Source organism: Mirounga leonina, unplaced genomic scaffold (genome assembly GCF_011800145.1).
Source record: "Mirounga leonina isolate KUSES-001 unplaced genomic scaffold, KU_Mleo_1.0 Mir_178, whole genome shotgun sequence".
Classification (NCBI taxonomy): domain Eukaryota; kingdom Metazoa; phylum Chordata; class Mammalia; order Carnivora; family Phocidae; genus Mirounga; species Mirounga leonina.
This window is the reverse complement of record NW_023270464.1, coordinates 4,379,039-4,404,184: the sequence shown is the minus strand read 5'-3', so window position 1 is coordinate 4,404,184 and position 25,146 is coordinate 4,379,039. Positions and strand designations below refer to the sequence as shown.

The 25,146-nt window shown below is 38.0% G+C and overlaps 1 protein-coding gene and 1 long non-coding RNA gene across 6 annotated transcripts in view; one reads left to right on the top strand and one right to left on the bottom strand.

Moving 5' to 3' along the window:
* Positions 1-15,547, bottom strand: part of UBE3A (ubiquitin protein ligase E3A) — a 98,926-nt gene extending 83,379 nt beyond the window's left edge. For 3 of the 5 annotated variants that reach the window (XM_035023941.1, XM_035023943.1, XM_035023944.1), the window contains exon 1: positions 14,971-15,537. The gene's annotated coding sequence lies outside the window, so the exon portion shown is untranslated. Of the gene's footprint in view, positions 1-14,970 lie in introns of all 5 variants that reach the window. The other 2 variants (XM_035023948.1, XM_035023945.1) reach the window with 2 other exon arrangements.
* Positions 15,548-15,560: 13 nt separating this feature from the next.
* LOC118022961 lies at positions 15,561-18,128 on the top strand. The gene is made up of 2 exons (XR_004682607.1): positions 15,561-16,213; positions 17,755-18,128. It is a non-coding gene; the product is annotated as an uncharacterized LOC118022961 (long non-coding RNA).
* Positions 18,129-25,146: the final 7,018 nt, after the last annotated feature.

Below are 25,146 nucleotides of genomic sequence, written 5' to 3'. Positions count from 1 at the left end.
AATAGTCAAATTCTTAGAGACAGAAAGTGTAACAGTGGTCACTGGAGGCTGGAGGGAGGGGGAAGATAACAGGGGCAGGGGAGTGTTACTGTTTAACAAGTACAGAATTTGAGTTTGGGATGATGAAGAATTTCCAGAGATGAGTAAGAGTGATGGCTGCACAACATGAATATACTTTATGTCACTGAACTGTACACTTAAAAAAAGTTAAAATGATGGATTTTTATGTTACGTGTATTTTACCATAGTTAAAGAAAAAGAAACTGCAATGGGATACCACCACACACCCATCGGAATGTCTGCAATTTGAGAGTATCAAATTCTGACAAGGATTTGGAAGAACTGGAACTTTCATACACTGCTGGTGGGAATGCAAAATTGTATAACTATCTGGAAAATAATGCCTTATAAATATGAACATAAACTTGTCATGTGATCCAGTAATTACAACTTAAGGTGTTTACCCTGGAGAGATGAAAGTATCTTCACACAAAGACACATGCAAAGAGTACCTTTATTCACAACAGCATAATGCTGGAAAAAAATCTAAATGTTCACCAAAAAAATGAATAAGCAAACTGTGGCACAGTCATACTATATTTTTTTAAAAAAGTGATAAACACAAAATGTATCTCTAATACATGCTAAAAGAACAAAGCCAAAAGAAGAAGAGTATATAACTTATGATATCATTTATATGCAATTCTACAAGAGGCAAAACTAATAAGCAGATCAATGGTTGCCTAGAGCCAAAAGCGAGGAATGACCACAAAGGAACATTTTTAGGGAGTAATTCAAATGTTCTAGATCTTAACTGTGGTAGTTGTAACAGTATATATATATAGGCATCAAAATACATCAAACTGCACACTTAAAAGGGGGTATACTTCATAGGATATAAATTATACTTCAAAAAACTTTATTTTTTTAGTTTATGAAAACTTAATATATAAAAAGGTGGCATTTTGGGGCACCTGGGTGGCTCAGTTGGTTAAGCGTCTAACTCTTGGTTTCAGTTTAGGTCATGATCTCAGGGTCATGGGATTGAGCCCCAAGTCGGGCTGGGCGCTCAGCAGAGTCTGCTTAAGATTCTCTCTCCCTCTCTCTTTGCTCCTCCCTTGCTCACGCACACATGTACTCCCTCTCTCTCTAAAATAAATAATCTTTGGGCACCTGGGTGGCTCAGTTGGTTAAGCGACTGCCTTCGGCTCAGGTCATGATCCTGGAGTCCCGGGACCGAGTCCCGCATAGGACTCCCTGCTCGGCAGGGAGTCTGCTTCTCCCTCTGACCCTCCTCCCTCTCATGCTCTCTGTCTCTCATTCTCTCTGTCTCAAATGAATAAATAAAATCTTTAAAAAAAATAAAATAAAATAATAAAATAATAAAATAATCTTTGAATAAAATTAAAAGTGACATTTTAAATCAGTGAGGAAAGGATCCCTCAAGTGATCTAGAGAATTGGTTACCCAAGTGGAAAAAACTAAAAGGTAGCTATTTGTATACCATATCCAAAAACATGCCAAATGCAATCCAGATCTACACCTATATCATACCGTATGCAAAAATTAACTCAAAAACAGATGATAGACCTAAACATAGAGCTAAAACTACAAAATTCTTAGAACAAGCATAAACCTTTATGACCTTAGATTAGGCAATAGTTTCTTAAATAACACCAACAAAGGCAACAAAAGAAAAATACATAGGTTGGACTTCACCAAAAATTAAAACTTGGGTGCTTCAAGGAAACAATCATGAAAGTGAAAAGACAATCCTACAGAATGGGGAGAAATATGTGCAAATCATCTATCTGATAAGGGACTGGTAACCAGAACGTATAAAGAATGCTTAAAACCCAACAAGAAAAAAAAAAAAAAAAAAAAGACCCAATTAAAATACAGCAAAGGATTTGAGTAGATCTTCTCCAAAGAGGGCCAATCAACACATGAAATGTTGTAATCATCATTAAACATTAAGCAAATGCAAATCAAAACCACAAAGAGATACCTTCACACCCATAAAAATTACTAAAATAGACAATCAACTTTGGCATAGGAAGTAGAGCTATCAGAAACAATCTTCAGAGGGAAATCAGAAGGGGAGACGAACGATGAGAGACTATGGACTCTGAAAACAAACTGAGGATTCTAGAGGGGAGGGGGGTAGGAGGATGGGTTAGCCTGGTGATGGGTATTAAAGAGGGCATGTTCTGCATGGAGCACTGGGTGTTATATGCAAACAATGAATCATGGAACACTACATCAAAAACTAGAGATGTAATGTATGGGGATTAACATAACATAATAAAAAAGAGAAAAAAAAAAGAAACAACCTTCATACATTGCTGATGCAACTGTAAAATGGTGCAGCCACTTTGGAGGATTCTGGCAGCTCCACAAAATGTTAAATATAGATACCTATGACCCAGCAGTTTCATTCCTAGATATACCTGAGAGTTGAATATGTATGTTCACACAAAAGCTTGTACATGAATGTTCACAGCAATGTGATACATAACCAAAAAAATGGAAACAATCCAAATAGTTATCAACTGATGACTGACTAAACAGTGCATATATTCATAGTGCAGTATTATTCAGCCATAAAAAAATAAAATGCTGTTACATGCTACTAGTGAACCCTGAAAACAGAATACTATGTAAAAGAAGCCATACACAAAAGGGCACATACTTTATGATTCCATGTACATGAAATGTCTAAAATAGGCAAATCCATATAGAAAGCAAGCAGATTAGTGGTTGTCAGAGGCTGGATGACAGAAAAATAGGGAATGACTACTAACAAGTACAGGGTTTCTTTATGGGATGATGGAAATGTTCTAAAATTAGTGGCGGTGAATATACGAAAACCCAAATATACTAAATACAAATATACTAAAAATGAATTGTATGCTTTAAAAGGGTGAATTTTATGGTATGTGAATTATATCTCAATAAAGTCAGAAACTGTAAAAACTATATGCTGTACTTAAAAAAAAAAAAAAAACTCTCAAAAAAGAAAAAAAGCTGCATGTATCTGTAGTTACACAGATATACTTACTTGGTATTTGCCAGGCAATTTTATGTTTTTTCTACACTTACATTTAACAACTGTTATGTTTCAGAATTAGCTAAGAAAGGAAGAGGAACTTTCATTTATTTTTGTACTTAAAAATATACAGCTATCTACCTGTATATTTCCTCACTCAAAAATAATTCTACATACCAATATTTAAGGTGGGGGGGACCAACCAGGAAATACAAGAGGCTCTCTGGAAATATGAAAATGTTAGAATTCTTGGTTTTATGATTTATGGGAATAACTTAATATTTAAAATTGAGACTATGCTGCAAATCTAGGTTGTACAATCAGTTATATATAGGAAAAGAATTCTGGGATCACAATCACAGTGCACTGGAAAAGAACTGAACTCTCTAAAATGACAAGTAGCCCGACCCTCCCTCTGGGTTCTGTGAACAGTTCAGAAATTAAATAAATTATGCTTATTTACCTACCTGAATAACTATAGAAAGTATACTCATGATTGGCCAATATTAAAATGCTATTTTCCCCCAATAAGGTATCTTTAAGTTACTTAAGTGTTTTATTACGTGGCTTAGTAGCACTAACAGTATCTTATCTAAGTGTAGATCAAGTGTCATCTACAGAGATCCTTTAGAAATTCTAAACTACCAGAATTATTTCAATTTCCTGGCTTTAATGATAAACCACTCATTCTGGTCAACAATTCTATGATCTGAAAACAGAAGCAAATGTGCCACATAGTCCCAAGGACTTACTATTGTGAAATTTTCCCCTGGGTTCTTTTTGCACTATAGTTCATTTAAGTTCAATCTTATATAGTGCCTAACCTAAAATTAAACCTGGAATTATGCTAGCTTTCAGCCTGTGTTACACACACACACAAAAAAGATGTATAGTAGAAGATACTAAAATAACTAAAGGTAGGTGGGTTTTCCTTGAAATAATCATGAACACATATTTTCAGGTTTATTATATTTCATCTGTGTATCAAATGTAGTATCTAAACTCATAAAATCTGATTTAAGGATAACAAAAAACTGGCTTTTAACTTTAAAATGCTTTTAAGAAAACTTACCACATATACTTTTAAGTCAACTAGACTGCCTCTGTTAAAAGACAGAAAATTGTTGTTCTAAAGACCAGCCACACTTGAAGGACTTAAATAATAAAAATTGAGGGCATTTAATTTTCTATGAATGTCTAGTAAAATACCTCAAAGTAGCCTAATTATATTCTTTTAAGCAGTTACCAACTGGAATAGTATTTCTAGATCAATCAGTACATGAACATGCATTCATTCACCCAGCACTCACAAATGCTTGACATTGCACATTAAAAAAGAGGGCGCCTGGGTGGCTCAGTTGGTTAAGCGACTGCCTTCGGCTCAGGTCATGATCCTGGAGTCCCTGGATCGAGTCCCGCATCAGGCTCCCTGCTTGGCAGGGAGTCTGCTTCTCCCTCTCCCGCTCCCCCCTCTTGTGCTCTCTCTCTCTCACTCTCTCTAATAAATAAAAAAAATCTTAAAAAAAAAAAAAAAAAAAAGAGGGTGCCTGGCAGGCTCAATAAGGTGGAACACGAGACTCCTGATCTTGGGGTTGTGTGAGCCCCAACGTTGGGTGCACAGATTACTTTTTAAAAAAATCTTTAAATAAATAAACAAAAGAGAGACAACCATTTACTTTTCTCAGAATCTTCAACTCAGGAGTAAAGAAATTACTTAACTGCAGTTGAAATTATGTACTTACTCAGGAAAAGCAAGATTCATTAACAGCATTAATACAAGGAAGCACTAAAACCAATGAGTGCAAGGAGATTCTCAGGGAAGGCCTCCCCTAAGTAATATTTGGGAATATTTAGCAGTATTCCCTGAGACCTAAAGGATGGGTGAAATTTGTTGCCTGTGTTCCAAACAAATTGAAACGCACTGGCAAAGGGTCTGGCACAGAAAGAGATTAGGCAGCTAAAAAATTGAATAGGCTAGTACTGTTAGATGGTTCTGTTCAGTGAGGAGTGTGGAGAAAGGTAAGGCTAAGGAAGTACAGAATCTAGATCGTGTGGGACTTTGTAAACTACTAAAGGATTCTGAATTTTACTCTAAAAGCAATGGAAAGTCAAAGAATTTTTTAAAAAAATATTTTACTTATTTGACAGAGTGAGAGAGCGTGCACAAGTGGGGTGAGAAGTAGACTCCCCACCAAGCAGGGAGCCCGATGTGGGGCTCGATCCCAAGACTCCAGGATCATGACCTGAGCTGAAGGCAGACGCCCAACCGACTGAGCCACCCAGGTGCCCCCCCAAAGAAGAATTTTAAATAGAAAGTTACAAGGTTAGAATTCTACTTTTAAAAGATCATTTGAAAAGACAGAATTGTTATTTGTTCACAATAATCCAAAATTACAAACTATTAGAAATGATGGAGTTCACCCAAATTGATGGATACAAATACCATCAATAATCAAATAAAAAAGGATGCTATTTATAATGCAAAAAAAAAGAAATATCTAAGAATTTAATAAAGTATGTGTAAAAGGCATTTATGAAGAAAACAGCAAAATATTGAAGAATCAAATAAATAGCAAGAGAAGCCATATCAATTCTCAAATTATATAATGCAATGCCAAATAACATCCCCAAGGGAATCTGATAAACTGGTTTTAAATTATTATGAAAAAATAAAAGCCTAAGAGCCAAGATAGTTCTGAAAATTAATAAAGGGGAGGCTTGTCCTCCCAGATTTCAAAGCTTAATATAAACTATTTGAAATAAAACAATGTAGAACTGGTGTTTTAAAAAAAACAAAGCAACAAACTAAAATCAAACCCAAGCAGAAGGCAGATGATACAGATGACAATTAAAAAAAAAAAATAACAATGGGTAATGTTGGGACAACTCACTTATCATGAAAAAAAGAAAATCTGATTCCCAACTCCCTCCCACATGGACCTAAATGCAAAAAACAAACAAACAAAAAAACAAATAACATAAACCTCTCAACTATTAGCAGACAATATAAGAGAAATTTCTTGACCAAAAATTACAAATCATAAAGGAAAAGGCTCATGATTTCAACACTGAAACTTGAGATTCTATATCCCCAAAGAGAATACCATTAATAGGCAACCAGCAGTATTTTATTCTTATTCTGATAACTTTCATGGCTGCACTGTAAAAGAAGAAGGCTGGATGAGATGATGGTCAAGGTCCTTTACAACATAAACACTATGCTAATGGCTTACTCTTTTTAACACCATTCTTTAATTTATAAAACACTTAAAAGATACCAAAAATAATAAAATTCATATGCATTTACCCACCATTTACACCATTTAATGTAAATTAAAATGAGGTATATTAGAGGCGCCTGGGTGGCTCAGTCGTTAGGCGTCTGCCTTCGGCTCGGGTCATGGTCCCAGGATCCTGAGATCCAACCCTGCACTGGGCTCCCTGCTCGGCAGGAAGCCTGCTTCTCCCTCTCCCACTCCCCCTGCTTGTATTCCCTCTCTTGCTGTCTCTCTCTCTGTCAAATAAATAAATAAAATCTTAAAAAAAAAAAAAAAAAATGAGGTGTATAAAAAAAGGTATCATTTCACATCCATCAGGTTTGAAAAAATTTTAAAATAGGACAATCCAAATGAGGGCTAGGATGCTAGAAAACAAAGTACACATATAAAGTATATATTGGCATAATGATTTTAAAGAAGAATTTAGAAATACCTAGTAAAGTCAGTTATTCACAACTTATTCCCAGGCAATTCACTTTAATGAATCTTCTTAAACACCTACACCAAAAAATGTGTAAAAGCAATCACACTGCAGCATTATTTATGATAAAAAAGGAAGGTGAAATACATACATTTTATATATCCATACAATGGAGTACCATACAGCAAATTGAATAAACAAGACATATAACTCAAAAATGCTAAGTATTTTTAAAAAAAGAAATCTGATGAAAGATTATGTACAATACAGAACCATTTTGTAAAAATTTACAACACAAAACACTTATTACTTATGGATACTTGTACAGGGATACAGTAAAGTATAAACAAGAATATGATGTATACTCAAGAACCTCAGGAGAATAATTAAAGAGGGTAACAGGACTGGGAAACATTGGGAGGACGTTGCTATAAGTGAATACCTAAGTCTGCATTTACTTCCCAAAGAACCCAAAGTGGCAGAATTTACAGTTCTGGATGGTATGTATTTGCTATATTATTTACTGTATGTTTTAAATATTTTATAATTTAGATAGATACATATATTCAAAAAGAAAAAATGAATATAAAATATCTAAACTGAAAATTACCTTGGAGATCATCTAACCCAACCTACTTAATTAAAGAAAAGATATTAGAATAAGAATATAAAATACTAATGTAGTCATGGCAGTTTTAAACATATGCTACTTAGGGGAATTAAATCTTGATCACTTAAGAGAAACTTGTAGGCCACAGTGATCAGCCTTAATTTCTCAAAATCTGACATCAGCTAGAAATATGGAGAACACAAACACACCCCTCCTAGGAAAGCCTAGTCAAATTCAGCAAAGGCAGAGGCACTAAAGTGGGGCTGTAGCATAGATACGTCTTTGGCCCACTATCCAGGCTGACCGCTAGTCCTGTATCTACTTAAAATTAGTTAAAAGTTCTGAAGCCTAGAGGATTTTGTTCCTGATGATTCTTATTCATCAGCCCACAGCAGATATCTAAAAGTAGTCCTGAACTGGAAAGCAGTTCATTCATCAAGCATTTACAAATACATAAAACTGCACCTGAAAAGAAAAAAAAATGAGACACGCAGCAATTGTTCTCATAGGATCTTCAATCCAGGAGGAAAGAAAGGATTTAATTTCAGTTGAGGTAAGTGACTTACCTATTTTCCAGTTGAGATCCAACTATTTTTAAGTTCACCCCTCCTTGCCTTTCATTTAGCCCAAAATATGGAAGAAGAATTTTAGAGGGGATGAACTGATTCTGAGTTAAATGAGACCATAACACTTTACTTTTTCATTTTGAGAATAATCTGAAATACAGTGCACTGGGCAATAATTAAAGAAATATACAATAATATCTGAAATGCAGAAATCTAGTTTTATGTGTTTAAAAGACAAAAGTTAGCTCGGTGTTTCTAATACATTCTCCTTAAGTGTTCTCAATTTCAACACTATAGTCAACTTTTAAGCACTTCCATTCTGTCAAGCACAGTGTATCCCTACCTTAGCTACCAAACTTTATCCTTTTAATTTTCTATTTTCCCTGTTCTTTAAACATGTTTAATGTATCCTAGTCCATTTCGGGGTGCTAAAACAAAATACCACAGACCAGGTGGCTTACGAACAGAAACTTATTTTTCAAATTCCTGGAGCCCTAAGAAGCCCAGTATCAAGATGCTGGCAGATTCGGTGTCTGGCAAGAACCAGCCTCCTGGTTCACAGACAGGTGTCTTCTGGCTGCGTCCTCATATGACAGAAGAGTCAAGGGAACTCTGAAATCTTTAATAAGGCACTAATCCAATGCATGAGGATTCTACTCATGATCAAATCACCTCAAGAAGGCCCCACTTCCTAAAACCATTACAAAGGGTGTTACAATTCAAACATGAATTTTGAGAGGACACAATCATTCAATCTATAGCAATATGCCACAGACAGCAAAATGTGTAAGAAATTGAATATGAATGAAGCAGGTTAAGTAATTAGGGAAACTTTTCATTTCTTAGCAGCTCTAAATTTAGAATATCTTAAACAGCATAGTTTCTATCACCAACATGCAACATGATGCATTGTCAGCCCACTTCAGAAAACTAGAAAAGAAAAATATTACCCAATTATTTTTCGTGTGAAATGGGATTTATCCATCAGTATACATGTCACATACAATAGGTGCTCAAAAGACATGTATTTTTCCCCCAAACAAAAACTTTATTTAACAAAGGTAAATACTTAACATTCTTATTTGTGGCACACTGTAAGGTTATCAATAGTGGCACATACACACACACACAGGCACAACAAATAGAATCCATAAGAAAAAATACTAAAATAATTAATAAGCTGGAAATACCCATACTTCTCCTTAGGACCCATGAGCATTATATAGAAAACACTGGTGGGCATTTCATCTTTTCCCTTCCAAAGAACAGGATTATGCTTTACATCTGATAAGAGAAAGGAAGTATTTGTTGGCAATATGAAGAAATTCCCATAGTGGTAGCTGCAATGCTAGAATTATCATCTCAGAAGAAAATAACACCAGTTTTAAAGATGGAGCTAGAGTGCAAGGAAGTGACAAATTGTGACATTTGTATATACTGAATGGTAGATACATGATTGTTACATTATTCTCTGTACTGTCTGCATATTTAATTTAGAGAGAAAATACAGAATTTATTCTGCATCACAAAGAATATAAAAGTAAAGAGATTAGGATAGTGGTTACAGGCCACAAAAGCAATTCTAAGACTACCTTCTCACATCCAGTAATAGAAGTCTATTATATTAGCAGCTTGAAATGGGTAAGGTATCCCTTTTGATACAAGGAGAAAGAAGTCATCACATTAAGAACAAAGAGTTACAAGCCTCCACACCACAAAGAGATAGGTCAAAAATTTTTTTCATGTTTTATTTCTGTAATATAAAAGGATTTGTGCTTGACTAACCTCAACTAACCCCAAAGGGTACAGAAGGTCAACTTCTATAACACATTTAACTGTTAAGAGTCATCACATTAAGCTCCATATTGGCCAGCCAAGAGTTTCATTTAAGGTACATTTTATCCTACTTTTTTTAGTAAGTGTTCAGGGCTCAAATGTAACTTACACGCTTTTTATTTGTGGCATAGATGCTGACTTTAATTAGGTATTATATAGGATTCTCTTCTATGATCCACATGTGCTATCTTACAGATTGCAGGAGACTTCCTAGGATGGAGCTTCTGGAATAATCTTTTTTTCTTTCTTTTAAGGATTTTATTTATTTACTTGACAGAGAGACACACAGTGAGAGAGGGAACACAAGCAGGGGGAGTGGGAGAGGGAGAAGCAGGCTTCCCGTAGAGCGGGGAGCCCAATGCGGGGCTCGATCCCAGGACTCTGGGATCATGACCTGAGCCGAAGGCAGATGCTTAACAACTGAGCCACCCAGGCGCCCCAAAGTTCTGGAATAATCTTATCCAATAATATATGTGTCCAAAACCTCTTTTCCTTTCAGGTCAACCTTATGATTTATCTGCCATTTATCAAATTAACAGGAGAGATCAAAAGTAAACCAAATTAGGGTGCCTGGGTGGCTCACTAGGTTAAGCGTCTGCCTTCAGCTCAGGTCATGATCCTGAAGTCCTGGAATCCATTCCTGCACTGGGCTCTCTGCTCATCAGGGAGTCTACTTCTCCCTCTGGCCCTACCCCCTCCAGTGCTTTCTCTCTCGCACTCTCTCTCAAATAAATAAAATCTTAAAAAAAAAAAAAAGTAAAGCAAATTACAAGAAGGGGTCTAAGGATTAATAATACTGAATAGTGCATCACTAATTATTAAGATCTACTATTTATTTCAAATGTAGTTAACAAATTTAATTTAAACTCACACACTAAATATTTCCCAAAACAATACTTCTGAAAGTATGAAAAGGTTAAAAATGTTTATAGAGAAAAGCACAAAAATATTCCAATCACTTGTTTACCACTAAACAACCTGTTTTCTTGGGAAAGTCACTAAGTCACATATAAGGTCACTTTATACAGTATTATTCTAATTTTTTTGAGAATGATCACATCTGAAAAACAATCCTTTGAAACAGACAAAGCAAGTATCACCTTCACTTAACAGAAGTTAACAGAACAAAGGCTTTGAAAGATAAATGACCTGCTCATGACCAGCTAGGAAGCTAGATTGGAAGGATGAACCCATGATCTTCTGACACCAAAGTTAGTGCTTCTTTCTCCACATCAGTGGTTCTTGGTCGCTTTTGTTCACTGAACCTGTTGAGACTCTGAAACTTAAAATTTATATATAATTTTAGGGAGTTCACAGTCACGAAGCTTAGAATCAAACAGAAACAACTGTCAGTTAAATCTCATTTGCAAACAGCAATATTCCAAAAAAGGTATTAGCTTTATTTCATTCTCAGATTGGCCTTAAACTTAAAAACTTCATTTTGACTTATTATCCATCATGGTGTTTACTTTATGATAACTTAGATCAAAGCAAAGTTGGCAAAGAAATTTATTATCTATTTATTAATAAGTTATTTCATTTAAGAAATTATATAGCATCTTTAAGTATTTTAAACATCTGTTCTGGACATAGGATATGTTTGTAGATTTTACAAACATTTAACGCCATTTCTAGTTACTGTAGTTTTACTTGACTTCCTTTATTAGAAGAAAAAGCCCCATTTCCTGCACTAACTCTTATGCTCAGAAAAGGCCCAATGATGGCATCTTGTAAAGTCTGCCTTCTAATAATAGTGTAGAAAACATTCAAATAGAAGCAAACTACTCCTCTCAACAGGTAAGACAGAACATACGCCACTGTACAGAGTCCTGAACTCTAGTCCAGAGACTCAGACTGTGCTTCTAGCTCTGCCCACCTGGGTGACTTTAAGAAAATCATTTTAAAGCTTTGCACTTCAATTTCTTCATGTATAAAATGAATGGAGTGACTGGCCTCAAGAATAGTCCTACTGAGAGGTTTGAAATATAAAGCTAGAACCAGAAGACAGAATGATAATTACCCCAGAAAAATATCAAAGTATTTACAGGCAACTGCCAAAGTAAATTTTTTTTCATATACATACCCATTCACACACACACTATGTGCCAGATTTTGGATTATGGAGCAGGACCAAGGTAAAGATATAAAGTATCTCACATATGCCAAATAGTTGTATAAAGGGGCAAAAACAATATTCTTTAGAATAGCAGCTGCAGGTGGAAGTGTTGAGTCCACAGAACCGCCCTAAGACTGGAAGAGCACAGAAGAATGAGGCTCCATTATGTGAAAGGATTTCACAAAAAATGGTGTTATGTGGAGAAAGTCACTAGACTATAAGCTTCCAAAAGACAGACACGATTGTCTTTGTAGCTCCTACATCTAACCCAGCTCACAGGAGACGCAGTAGGTACCCAATGAATGTCAGTTGACTATTCACTGATAATTCATCCATATGCTGGCAACACACTTTCTGGTAAACACTAGGAGCCCCTCCCCTTAAAGAGTGAGTTCATAGCTAGCGAGAATGAAAACAATGTAAAAGATAACATGCTAGAGTCCACACACAAAAAACATAACAAGGTAGGAAGACTTCAAATGATAATACTCTATGTGTTGGACATTTTACAAGCTCTAATCCTCAAAACAACTCCGAGTTAGTTTCGCCATCCCATTTTATAGATGACAAAACTGCAGCTTACTAAGACTAACTTGCCAAGATCAGACAACTAAGGTGAGCCCAGAATTAAAAATGGGATCTAATTCCAAAGCTATTTTCACTGCACATGCTGTAATGTTTTTGAATTTATCTTTACATTTGCAGTGGGGGGAAGAGTCAAAATCAGCCAAAACTCTGTTATCCTGAATTATCCTGAAAAGAGAAAATTTGTCTTCACTCATAAAAGTAAAAAAACTAGGGGTGCCTGGGTGGTTCAGTTGGTTAAGCTCAGGTCATGATCCTGGAATCCTGGGATAGAGTCCCGGCTAATCAGGCTCCCTCCTCAGCAGGGAGTCTGCTTCTCCCTCTGACCCTCTTCCCTCCCATACTCTCAGTCTCCCATTCTCTGTCTCTTAAATAAATAAATAAAATTTTACTTTAAAAAAAAATCAAAAAACTAACTTTTTAACAGCTCCATGTACCTTTAATGTAATGTCTCTATGTTTTGACCAACACAAGTTTGGGTCTAAACAAAAATGTGCAACATGACAAGAAGATAACCAGTAATCATTTAAGAAAATAAACATTTGTAAATTTTTCAAGTGCTTGGGTTGAAAAATTTAGATATGATCCATAGTTTTGGATTATCCCACTGACTGCTTATTTGAAACAGCAAATTATTTCAGATTTGGGGGGGGGGGGGCTTGAAGGGGAGAGCAGAAGGATCATTTTAAAAATGACCTAAAGTTTAAGAAATACAACTGATTAAAGGTTAAATACCCAAGACACTGTAAGTACCCAATAAATCTTATTAAATGAACTGAACAAGTGGGATGAGAATGTGTCTGCCTCACACTTCTCGTAAGTATACTTAAGAAGGTACTTTTTTAAGCCAAGAAAAAAAAATGTACGATTTAAGAGAGGTGAAATAAAAACAGCTTACCACACCTCTGAAAAGAAATCAAAACACTGTAATTTGTATCTCTGTGTAAAGTTAAACTCCTCAGGAACCAGGCAATGTCCAGACAATAGTGCACATAATTCTTAGCATACTAATGCCAGTTAATAAATATTGATACAACAAGACTTTCTTAGTTTCCAATTCTAATTTTGTAAAGACAGGGTCATTATTTCTTGAATCTATTTCTTGCTTTTGTTGTGATTATTAGTTTCTTTAAAGGGCTTCTGGGTCATTCTTTGGGCTTATCAGCACTATCATTAATACTGTATTCATTTTATTACAAATGTGATAAATAACTCAGATTTATAAGCAAGATCTAATTCTAAAATTACTTCCACTATACACACCAGGATAAAAATTTTATTTTTATCTTTCTAAATTCTAAACTTTTTTACCTGGTTTAAACAGTAAGAGTACTCATTAATCAGAGGTTATGAAGCAAACACTTCTCATCCCTCTTGTCTAATTCACTCAAGATTTATTGGTTATCTACTGTGACTCTGACAGGTAACTTTTTAACAGTTTTTCTTCCAAACTTTAGGTCATTTCCATTTCAAGCCTCCTTCCCTCCCCCCAGAATATTCTGGAATAATTTCCTGCTTCTTTCAATATTGCAGGCAGTGGAATTCTCCAAAATTAAGGGTCATAGCTATATCCCCTCATGATTTATGGAGGGTAACTCTGGATTGTAAATCCCATACTGCTATTCGTTTACATTTTCAAAAGTACCCTAGCTACTTAATAAATATAATCCCAGACAGATTTAGTAATGTTTCTATTTTAGTATGCCAATTGGACGTTTTTAAAATTCAGAGACTAAATTATCTTTGAAGGAATCTAAGCTCAAACAGTGCCTACGTTAAAATTATTTCTAACAATTTTATGGACTAAAGCATTTGCCACATTCAATTCTGACTTTACCAACAAAACCTCCACGCCATGACGAAAAAAGAGTCCTTTTCATTTTCTCAACTGAAAAGGGAAAATAAAAAAATGCCAACTGTTTGCAGGTTTGCATTTAACAGAATCTCTGGCAAACCCGGTAGCTCACGTTTAATTTGAAAATCCCGATAAACTGTGAACACAACCCTTGGGCTTGATTTCCCACTTCATCCGCCCTCCCTCCCCACCAGTCCACCCCCAAAACCCCAACCCACCAAAGCACACGTCTAAGCATTTTTCACCAACAGGGCCAAAACCTCGAAAAAAGAGCTCCCCTTGGAAGGAAAAGGCCAGCCCTACCCTGCCTGGGGCCCAGGCCTGCTCCGCGAGCTCCGCTCCCAGGAGGGCCAACTCTCGACGCCCTGCACGCCCCGCCCCGGGCCCGCTCGCGTCCCCTCAGGCGACAAAACCCTCCCTCCGGCCCTCAGCCAGGACTGACAGTTACGGTAGCAGCAGCCGCTGCTACCAAAGGCCTACTTCTGGCACTGACCCCTCCACACCACGCGCCCCCAAACACTCGCCGTGGCGCTGTCTGGGAGCGTCCCTACCTCCGCCAGAGCCAGCCCCGAAGGGTGGTTTGAGCGACAGAGAGAACGAAGAGAAATGCCGACCAGCCTCCCCGGCCCAGGCCCGGTCCTCGGCCACACTGACCTGCTGTCGCCCCCGCGCCTGGGCTGTGGCCCTCGCAGCAGCGGCTGCCTCACTGGTCGCAGTCGCCCTCGCTCGCCGCCTCCGCCCGCCACCGCCTCGTTCCCTGTCGCTGCCTCCACCGCCGGGGCTCATGCGGGACCCGCGCTTCCTTCTCCGGAGACTAAGGCCGGGAAAGGGGGCGCCGGGGCCGCAGAAAACCCCGCGCTCGTCGCCAGCCGCCGCTGCCTGTCCCCACTGGGGAACTGCGGGGCCCGCCGAGCCGGAGCTAGGCTGGGAGCTGCTCCGAGCGCGACCCCAAGGAGGAGCCGAGGGAGGCGCCGCTGCCCGCGGCCGTAATCGTTGGGTCCGCAGAGATGAAGCTCAAGTCGGAGGCGGCAGCGGAAGGCGAGCGCCCAGGCCAGCGGACGGCTAAGTGGCAGCGGGGTGCACGAGCGGGAGGAAGGCGGTGTGTCGAGATTCTGGCGAAGGGGATTCAGGCTATGTCGTCTCCTGCAGTCACCCCGAACCCAGCGCCACCATCTTGGGAAAAACGCGGATCTCGCGGCCGCAGCGCAAGCCGGGAGGACTGGCTGGGCGGGCCGAGTATCCCAGCAGGCAGCGCGTGCCGCCCGGTCGGGCCAGAGCTCCGGGCCGGGACGCAGGGACGTGGGGCGGGGCCGGGGTGCGCGCGGGAGGGCGCAGCGATATGCCCCGCCCTCTCATGCCGGCTCCTCCCCCTTCCTGCTTGCCGTCGTCGCCACCGCGGGGGCTGTTGGGAAGGGGAAGTTGCTCGCGGCTCCTTGGAGTTCTGCCAGGGTTGGTGGCCATCTTGGGATCGGGCAGAGGGTCAGTGTTTCTATCGAGCCACCGCTGTCTATGGGCCCGCCGAAAGAAGGGCGTACACGCCGGAAACCCCCTGGAGCCACCAGGAGTGTTGGAGAGGCCCCTGGTATACCCAAGTCGAGGAACGTGCTAAGACTTAAACGCTCCCGATTTTAGGGGGACGAATCGGCTCTGAAAATCCGCCGAGGGACGGGGGGTGGTTTTGATAGCTCCCAGCCGCGCGGCGAGGCTGCAGCCTCCGGATGCCAGGCCCTCCGACCCCAACCTCTTTCCGTCCAGAGCTGCCTTTGTAAATACTGCAGAGGTACCCCGAGAGTATGAGCCATCTTTCAGGGGACCAAGGTCATTTGCTTAGGCCTCTCCAACACGATGTCATTAGTTTACTAGAAGATGAAAGCACGTCTCGCAGTTTTGACGTTCGGTAGGTTGTTAAAGAGATTGTGGCCTCTTGGTTAACATCAGCTAGATGGATGCTAATTTTGATCCCTATGACAACCCATTTAAACCCGTGCGTCTTCATATTTACTATCAAGGTCATCGTTTTATTTAAAAGGGCTTTTTTTTTTTTTTGGCTCTGCGACACTTAACTAGCAAATACAGTGGAATCACTAACAATTCATAGTCTTAACGGCTTGCAACTTTGCTAAGCCCTAAAATGCTATATGAGATCCCATTCATCTGGTATTCAAAGAATTTTTTTAAAATCAACAATCTTACATTGCAGTGTATTCAGCTGCCATTCTTAGAACATTGTAAGTCAGGGATGTGTTTATGTATACTGCTTCCCGGTTATAACCAACTGTAAAAAACTTAAACTATAAAAAATAAGCTAGTGGAATTTAAATTATCCCAGAACAATTAATGATAAATGACAGTATTAAATCATGTCTGATTTTAACTTAGTTCCTCATTGTTTTTTTCATTTCCCCCATTACAGATCCTCATTTGGAAACAATTTGTAGTTATATTTTATGGAAGAGGCTAGTTAAAATCGTAATCTATTAAGGATTTTCTTTGCATATTATCAAAATAGGCAAATGAGAATGAAAATCTTTAAAGATTTTTGTTAAAATAATCAAAGCAAAATGTTACTTCAGTATCTAGCCTGTGATGATAGTTTAACTTATTCTCCTCAGAAATTGCCTGAATAAATGAAATGTAATTTTATATAACCTGGTGCATCAAAATGGAACAAATTCCTGAGTACCAAAAAAATTAAAGACTGACGAGAAATAAATCTGCTCTTAAATGTCAGGATGACTGTCCAGATCTTTACTAAAATCAAGAAGGATCCCAGTTCCTCCTTCAAATATGGAGAAATTACACATAGGCTTTTTTAGTTCATTAATAGGTATTCTGTGTGACATGAGTGTCAGACCCGATTCAAGACCCCACTGTGCTCTGTCTTAATCCATTTTCAAATTTTGTGATGTTTGCTGATAAAAATTACTAGCACATTGACTGGCATAAGATAAGAGTTCAGTAAATGTTAGGGCTTAGTAATAGTAGTAGTAGTATTATCAATACCATTGTTTACCATTACACACTTCATGAACTCCTTCACACCTCCACCCTTAATTCCTACAGATCTACCTAAATTTGTGCTCACCCTGATCTCCTGTCTTAAAGTATGAGCCATCCTTCTTTCTACAGCTTTTTTTTTTTTTTTTTTGGTGGAGGGGAGGGGAGCTGGCCGGTGGGGTGTGAGACTCTCAAGCGTCTTAGTCCCTTGGTTGTTCCCTTTCTTGTTCATAAATTCTCCTTCTACTAACTCCGTCCCTTCTATTTAGAAGAGCTATCTGTACTTGGATTGTCATTTCTTTCTAAGTCCCTCTTCAACTACTGAAATTTAGCATTTGCCCCCATTTTACTGTATACACTGCTTGTATTAATGTCTGTAATAGCACAATGCCAAATCTAAAAGTTGCTTCTCAGTTTTCATGGTATCTGACCTTTTTGCAGGTTTCCACACTGCTAACTACTGCCTCCTGGAAACTGCTCCCTTGGTTCCATCACCCTGCATTCTCCAGCCTCTCTCCCTGTGTCTTGGGCCCTCTTCTTCAAGTCTTCTTTGCAGAATGTTCTTCCTCTCCATCCTTGGTTCTTTCTGCCTACTGTATTATACAGTCTCTGATAGTACCATATATATATATACTCTTCCTCTATCACTTTTTTCAGTCAGGGATCAAGTCTGAATCTTGAACACTGATCACATTCAGAACCAGATGTATCTTCAACCCCTTATTGTGTGGAGAATGGACAGGACATGCGAAGTGTTTAATGTCTGATGTATGGGAAATGTTCAATAAATGGTAATAAATACTATTATTATTAGCTATTATGGTAACATCCATTTCCTTCTATATGATCCCACTGATACTATCTTAATTTAGATCCTTAGTGTTGAATTTGAACTCAATGTAAGCTCCAGAAAGGCAGGGTCACACTACCTTATTTATTATTATATCCCCCAAACCCAACACAATGCTGGTCCATATTACAGTACTTTGCTACTGAATCTCACTGTGGAATGTTTTTAAAAGAAACAAATATGATTTCATTGCATCCTTGCTTAAATCTGTCACTGGTTCTTTATAGCTCTCTGGATAATGTCAGACTCCAAGACCAAGCCCCATTGGATGTGGGCCCTACTTCCCTTCCAGCCCCAACTCCTTCCTCTCCCCACGTGAATCCATTGCTGGAGAAGTACTTTAAACACTAAAAAGTCATTTGGAGCTCTTTCGCATGCAATTTCAATTTTTTTTTAAATATTCCAATTGCAATGTAGTTAACGCAGTGTTAATTAGTTTCAGGTGTACAATATAGTACAATTACAATATAATTACTCAGTGCTCATCAAGATAGATGCACTCTTAATCCCCTTCAACACCAAAACTAAAGACAACCTAATGTATGGAAGAAGATATTTACAAATGACATATCTGATAAAGGGTTGGTATCCAAAATATAAAAAGAAGTTAAATAACTCAACACCAAAAAACAATCTAATAAGCAAATGGGCAGAAGATACAACACATTTCTCCAAAGAAGACTTACAGATGGCCAATAGACACTGAAAAGATGCTCAACTTCACTCATCAGGGAACTGCAAATCAAAACCACACTAAGATATGACCTCACACCTGGCAGAATGGCTAAAATTAACAACATAAGAAACAAGTGTTGACAAGAATGTGGAGAAAAAGAAACGCTCCTGTGCTGTTGGTGGGAATGCAAACTGGGAAACAGTATGGAGGTTCCTCAGAAAGTTAGAAACAGAATTGCCCTACAGTCCAGTAATTGCTTTACTCTTTACCAAAAAAAAGAGAATAACACTAATTCAAAGGGATACATGCACCCCTATGTTCATTGCAGCATTATTTACAATAGCCAAATTATGGAAGCAGCACAAGTGTCCATGGATAAATGAATAGATAAAGAAGAGGTGATTATATTGGGGCGCCTGGGTGGCTCAGTTGTTCAGCATCTGCCTTCAGCTCAGGTCATGATCCCAGGGTCCTGGGATTGAGCCCTGCATCAGGCTCCCTGCTCAGCAGGAAGCCTGCTCCTCCCTCTCCCACTCCCCCTGCTTGTGTTCCCTCTCTCGCTGTGTCTCTCTCTGTCAAATAAATAAAATATTTTTTTTAAAAAAAGAGGTGATTATATATCATTAGGAATATTAGTCAGCGATAAAAGAAGAATGAAATCATGCCACTAGCAATGAAATGGATGGAGCTAGAGAGTATAATGCTAAGCAAAATAAGTCAGAGAAAGACAAATACCATACGATTTCACGTATATGTGGAATTTAAGAAACAAAACAAAGGGGACAAAGAGGACAAACCAAGAAACAGACTCAACTATAGAGAACTGATGGTTACCAGGGGGTAGGTTGGTGGGTAGATGGGTGAAATAGATGATGGGTATTATGGAGGGCACTTGCGATGAGCACAGGGTGATGTATGGAATTGTTGAATCACTATATTGTACACCTGAAACATATATAACACTGTATGTTAACTATACTGGAATTTTTTAAAAAAATCATTCAAGAAAAAAACCTGGAAGTGCTATCAGGTTTTGACCTTGGTCATTTCAGTCTCTTTGTGCCTTAAACCCAGCGGGAGAGTAGGGGGAAAAGAATTTCATTGACTGCCCGCTGCTGCTGCTGCTAATCGGAGCTGTTCTGGATAAAACAATTGGACTGAAATCAGTGAAGCCAACCTTAGACATTTTGCCTTCTGAGAGGTGCAACTTTTAGTTCTTTGAACTCATTCACGTTGCATTCATGTGTCTAATACTATTTTTAATACTTAACCCATTCTCACAGGAATTCTAACAAAATACTTTTTTAAATCTAAGGAAGTGCATTGGTTAAATAAAATCAATTATTAAAAACAGTGCAGGGGCGCCTGGGTGGCTCAGTTGGTTAAGCTTCTGCCTTCGGCTCAGGTCATGATCCCAGGGTCCTGGGATCGAGTCCTGCATCGGGCTCTCTGCTCAGCGGGGAGCCTGCTTCTCCCTCTGCATGCTCTGCCTGCCGCTCCCCCTACTTGTGCTCTCTCTCTCTCTGACATAAATAAATAAAATCTTTAAAAAATAAAAAATTAATTAATTTAAAATGGTGCAGACTACACTTCTTTCTTCAAAATATCTAGACAAAAGAAAACATCTGGCTAGGGAAGAATCATGAGTAGAGTTTTCAACTGATAATATTTTGTTTTTTTATTCTTGCTTGACAGTAACAAATAATACAAAATTATCAAAATGATAAAATTTACTATTGGACTCTTTGAGATTGCTTCAAACAATTTTATACCTAATGCCTGCCTTTTTTGTTTTATTTTTAGTTTTGCTTTGTGACAGTAAACCATCATTATAATATAGAAAGAGGAAGGTTTTTAAAGATAACAATGTAGATATTATTCATGACTTAATTTTTTTTTTTTTTTTAGTTTGGTTGAACATGATACCAATTGCATCTGGATTTTAGTACTTAACACAGACTTTCTGAAATGACAGATTATTTCCACAGATTACATTTGTGCACCCATTAAGTGCTAGTTATCTGAATAAATCTCATTAATTCTTACAACAATTTTGAGTATTATGCATTTTATGGATTAGGAAATTAAGCTTAGAATAAGTAACGTGTATATGTCTTAACAGCTGATACCTAGTAGAGGTAGGATTTAAATCCAGGTATGTGTGTTTGTGTGTGTGTGGGGGGGGGGTTGTTGCTGCTTTCCCAGAAAATAATTTTTTTGAATTTCAAATATGTTTCATTGAAGTGCTTTTTTAATCAGTCATCCCTAACAGTATTACAGGTTTCCCCTACTTTTCAAAAGTAGAATGTTCCTGTTAAATCTTTAATAAGCTGAAATGACATAAAGCAAAAAGGCAAATACCATTAATTTACATGGAAAATATTTTTAGCATTCCAAGACCCAAAAAAAGAACCTTTTCTGATACCTTAGGACACATCTTGCTAATGGACGCACACAATGAATGGCGATAAAACACATACTCAGGCACAGTTCAAAGCTATGGCAGCGTGATGCTGAGATGTTGAGTGTAGTTCCTGAAGAAGAAGCTGGGTGGTGACATTGTCACTGCTCTGGGCGTGTGCTGCTTCTATAATGGCTAGAGGCGAAACAATACTGAACACTATTTTCACTTTTCACCTTTTTTTGTAGAAGCAAAAATCTTCAGATTTCTTTCAGTCAGTAAAAATAGGTATGTGCTAATATGTATCTTTCATAAAAGCAAAGTGGTGTAACATGAGCTTTCAAAAGTGGGGGATACCTGTATACCAGAAAAATATTCTCAACTTGTTACCCCAACAGAAACCTCCTTTTCCATACTGTTCAATTCAAAACTCAGATTCTGAGAGCTTCAGGCAACCTGATCTGCCACCATTCCCTTCCAGCACTCAGTCCTATTTTGTGATGTTGGACCAGCTGCTTACCTTCTTTAAGCATCAATTTCTTCATTTGTAATGAGGATGATATGAATAATGGTTAGAGACCATGTATTGCTAAGGACTTGACTCCATGCCTGGCACGTGATAAATGTTCAGTAAATGTTAATGCATGAATGGGTGAGTAGATGAAATTGTCTTAATTTGGGATTCCCCAGAAGCAGATTTGACACAATAATTGGAGTACAAGTATTTTCTTTGGGAGGTGATACCAAAAACTTTGGTAGGGAAGCAAGGAAGTGAGTTAGGGAAGGAGGACCAACCAATAAAGTGTTCATTATCAATCAAATATCCACTGTGGGCAACTAGTGCTTAATTCTGCTGAGGAACTCTGGGAGAAAGTGTAGACTATTCACTTCAGTTATCCTGTCAGTAGAGAGAGGGAGCTGTTATTGTACACTGACTATCCCAGGGACTACTCACACTGCCGGCTTGCTGTGGTAGGGGCATGGCAGTTCCAGCTGGTCAGAGAGTGCCCCAAGAAAAGAAAATACAAATGCTGGCAATTGAAACTAGAACTGACATGTACTACACTGATAAGACCCAGGTTGCCAACAGCATCTGCTACATGAATAAATGCACAAATAAACAAAGGGACAAATAAGCCAAATTTGATGAATTTACCACATTCAGATGGCCCTCATGGTTGCAGGTTTAGAAGCCTATTAGAGCAGTCCACCAACCAAATTAACATTAACTAAGCTGAAGAGATGGAATTCTAAAATCAGAATGCCAGTTTATTGATTTAAATTGACAAATAACTATTACAGGGACTGGAATACTGGCAGTGCATATGAATAGAGCACTCTTTGCCTATAAGAAGATGTGCAGGGCCCTCAATAACAGCAACTTGCTTATGAAGCTTGAGATCTAGACAAAGGGAGTTGGAGGAACTGAATTTTGATGACAGTAAGCTAAAATACTTGATACATTCAACTTCCATTAAGAATCATCTTGACATGGAGTCCTGGGTGGCTCAGTTGGTTAAGCATCCAACTCTTGATTTTAGGTCAGGTCATGATCCCAGGGTCGTGAGATCACGTGAGAGCACAGGGCTCTGTGCTGGGCATGGAGCCTGCTTAAGATTTCTCTCTCCCTCTCCCTCTGCTCCTTTGCCCCCCACCAAAAGAATCATCTTGACAGAAGAATGAGAATATTTGAGTTCATTGACCAATGTCCCTGAAGAAGGTTATATCCAGCATTTCCTAGTCTGACTCTATTCCGTGTTTCTACCAATGACAGGCCCCCTTCTTTAGAAATGTCACATTTCAGTTATGTCTTGCAGACCTGGAAGCCAATTCCCTTTTTTAAAAAGTGACTTATCCCAACCTCTGCCCTGGCCCATTATGTGGCTAATCCAAAAGTGTAACACTCAAAGGGCAATCATATTCCTTCATTTCCATGTTTTTGTGGCACTTCTCACAGTTAGCACTGAGTACCAACAATATTATACTTTATTACCTAAATGTTTGTAATCTCCTCCCAACCAGAAGTTTTTTTCTACTATGTAGAGTCTAAACTTCTTCAGACCACTCAAAATTATGAAACCTACTAACTAGCTCCCAGTAACTTTTCTATTTCTCTTTCACGTCAAATGTTTCTCATATGAAACATACCATACTTGTTCTTACTTCCCCATTTCCTAGTCATTATTTAACACTAAAGAAACATTTAAAGAATAGTGCAGTCAGCACACATATTTTCTTTACCTAGATTTCACAATAGCTTATATTTTGCTACATTTGCTCAATTATTTATTATCTCTCTGGAACCATTTGACACAAATTACAGACTTCATGACACTACTTTTACATATCTCAGCATATTTTTCCTAAAAACAAGAGCATTCTTTTTTTTTTTAACATTTTATTTATTTATTTATTTGACAGAGAGTGAGAGAGCACAAGCAGGGGGAGCACAAGCCAGAGGGAAAGGGAGAAGCAGGCTCCCTGCTGAGCAGGGAGCCTGTTGTGGGGCTCGATCCCAGGACCCTGGGACAATGACCGGAGCCGAAAGCAGACACTGAACCCACTGAGCCACCCAGGTGCCTCAACCATACTTATATCTTACCACAACACCATATAATATTTAACACTGACTCAATAATACTATCTAATACACAATCCATATTCAGGTTTCTCCAACTGTTCCAATAATATTGCTTATACTTTTTCTTTATTTTTTTCAAGTATAATTAACATACAGGGTTATATTAGTTTTAGGTGTACAACATACTGATTCCGCAATTAACTCAGTGCTCATCATGATAAGTGTACTCCTAATCCCCTTCACCTATTTCACCCATCCCCCCACCCACCACCCATCTGGTAATATCAGTTTGTTCTCTATAGTTAAGTCTGTTTTTTTGTTTGCCTCTTTTTTCCTTTGTTAATTTGTTTTGTTTCTTAAATTCCACATATGAATGAAACCATATGGCATTTGTCTTTCTGAGTAAGACCCAATTAAATAAGACAACTTTAGATTTCGTATTTCTTTAGTCTTTAGTTATCTAGAAATCATGTCATAACATTTTTTTTCTTTTATGACCTTGATTCTTTAAAGATATCAGGGCAGTAGCTTTATAGGAACTGTTGCAATCTCATTCATCTGATTGTTTCCTCATGATTAGATTCACATTATATATTTTTGGAATCGATACATAGGTGATGTTACAAACTCTGCATCACCAAAGCAGGCAGATGTGGTAGTTTGTTGTATTATTGGTGATGCTAAGTTTTATTACTTGGTTAATGTGGTGTCTGCTAGATTTCTCCATTATAAATGTTTGTTGTAATTAATAAGTAATTTGAGTAGTGGTACTTTGAGAATTGAATAAATATTTCACATTTTACCTACTAGTTTTTCTATCTATGTGTGATTATTGTCTGAATCAGCTTTACACTGGTGGTTGTAAAATAATTCTCCCTCCATTCCTTTTACATCTACTAGCTGTATTTATTAGTTAAGAAGAGCTTTTCCTCCTACCCACTATTTTTCTTTAGTATTAATATGGATTCATGGATTTCCTTTTTATTCAATATGACAAAATACATTACATCATTATTCTTTTTAGTGCTCAAGTTGTCCCAAATTTGGCCAGCTGGGTCCCACGAGCCAATTTTGTGTTCTTTTGACTTCTCCCTGTCAATCTGAGTATTTCTTTGGTTTTTAGCACAATAAGATGTTCAGGCTTATTCTACTCCGGATCTAAACTCAGCCAATTCTCAGAAAACGTGTGGGGTTTTGTTTGCTTGTTTTGTTTTGTTTTGGTTTAGTAAACATGGCACTAGTGCCTCCCTAACCATTCATGCTCTCTCTCAAATAAATAAATAAATAAATAAATAAATAAATAAATAAATAAATAAATAAATAAA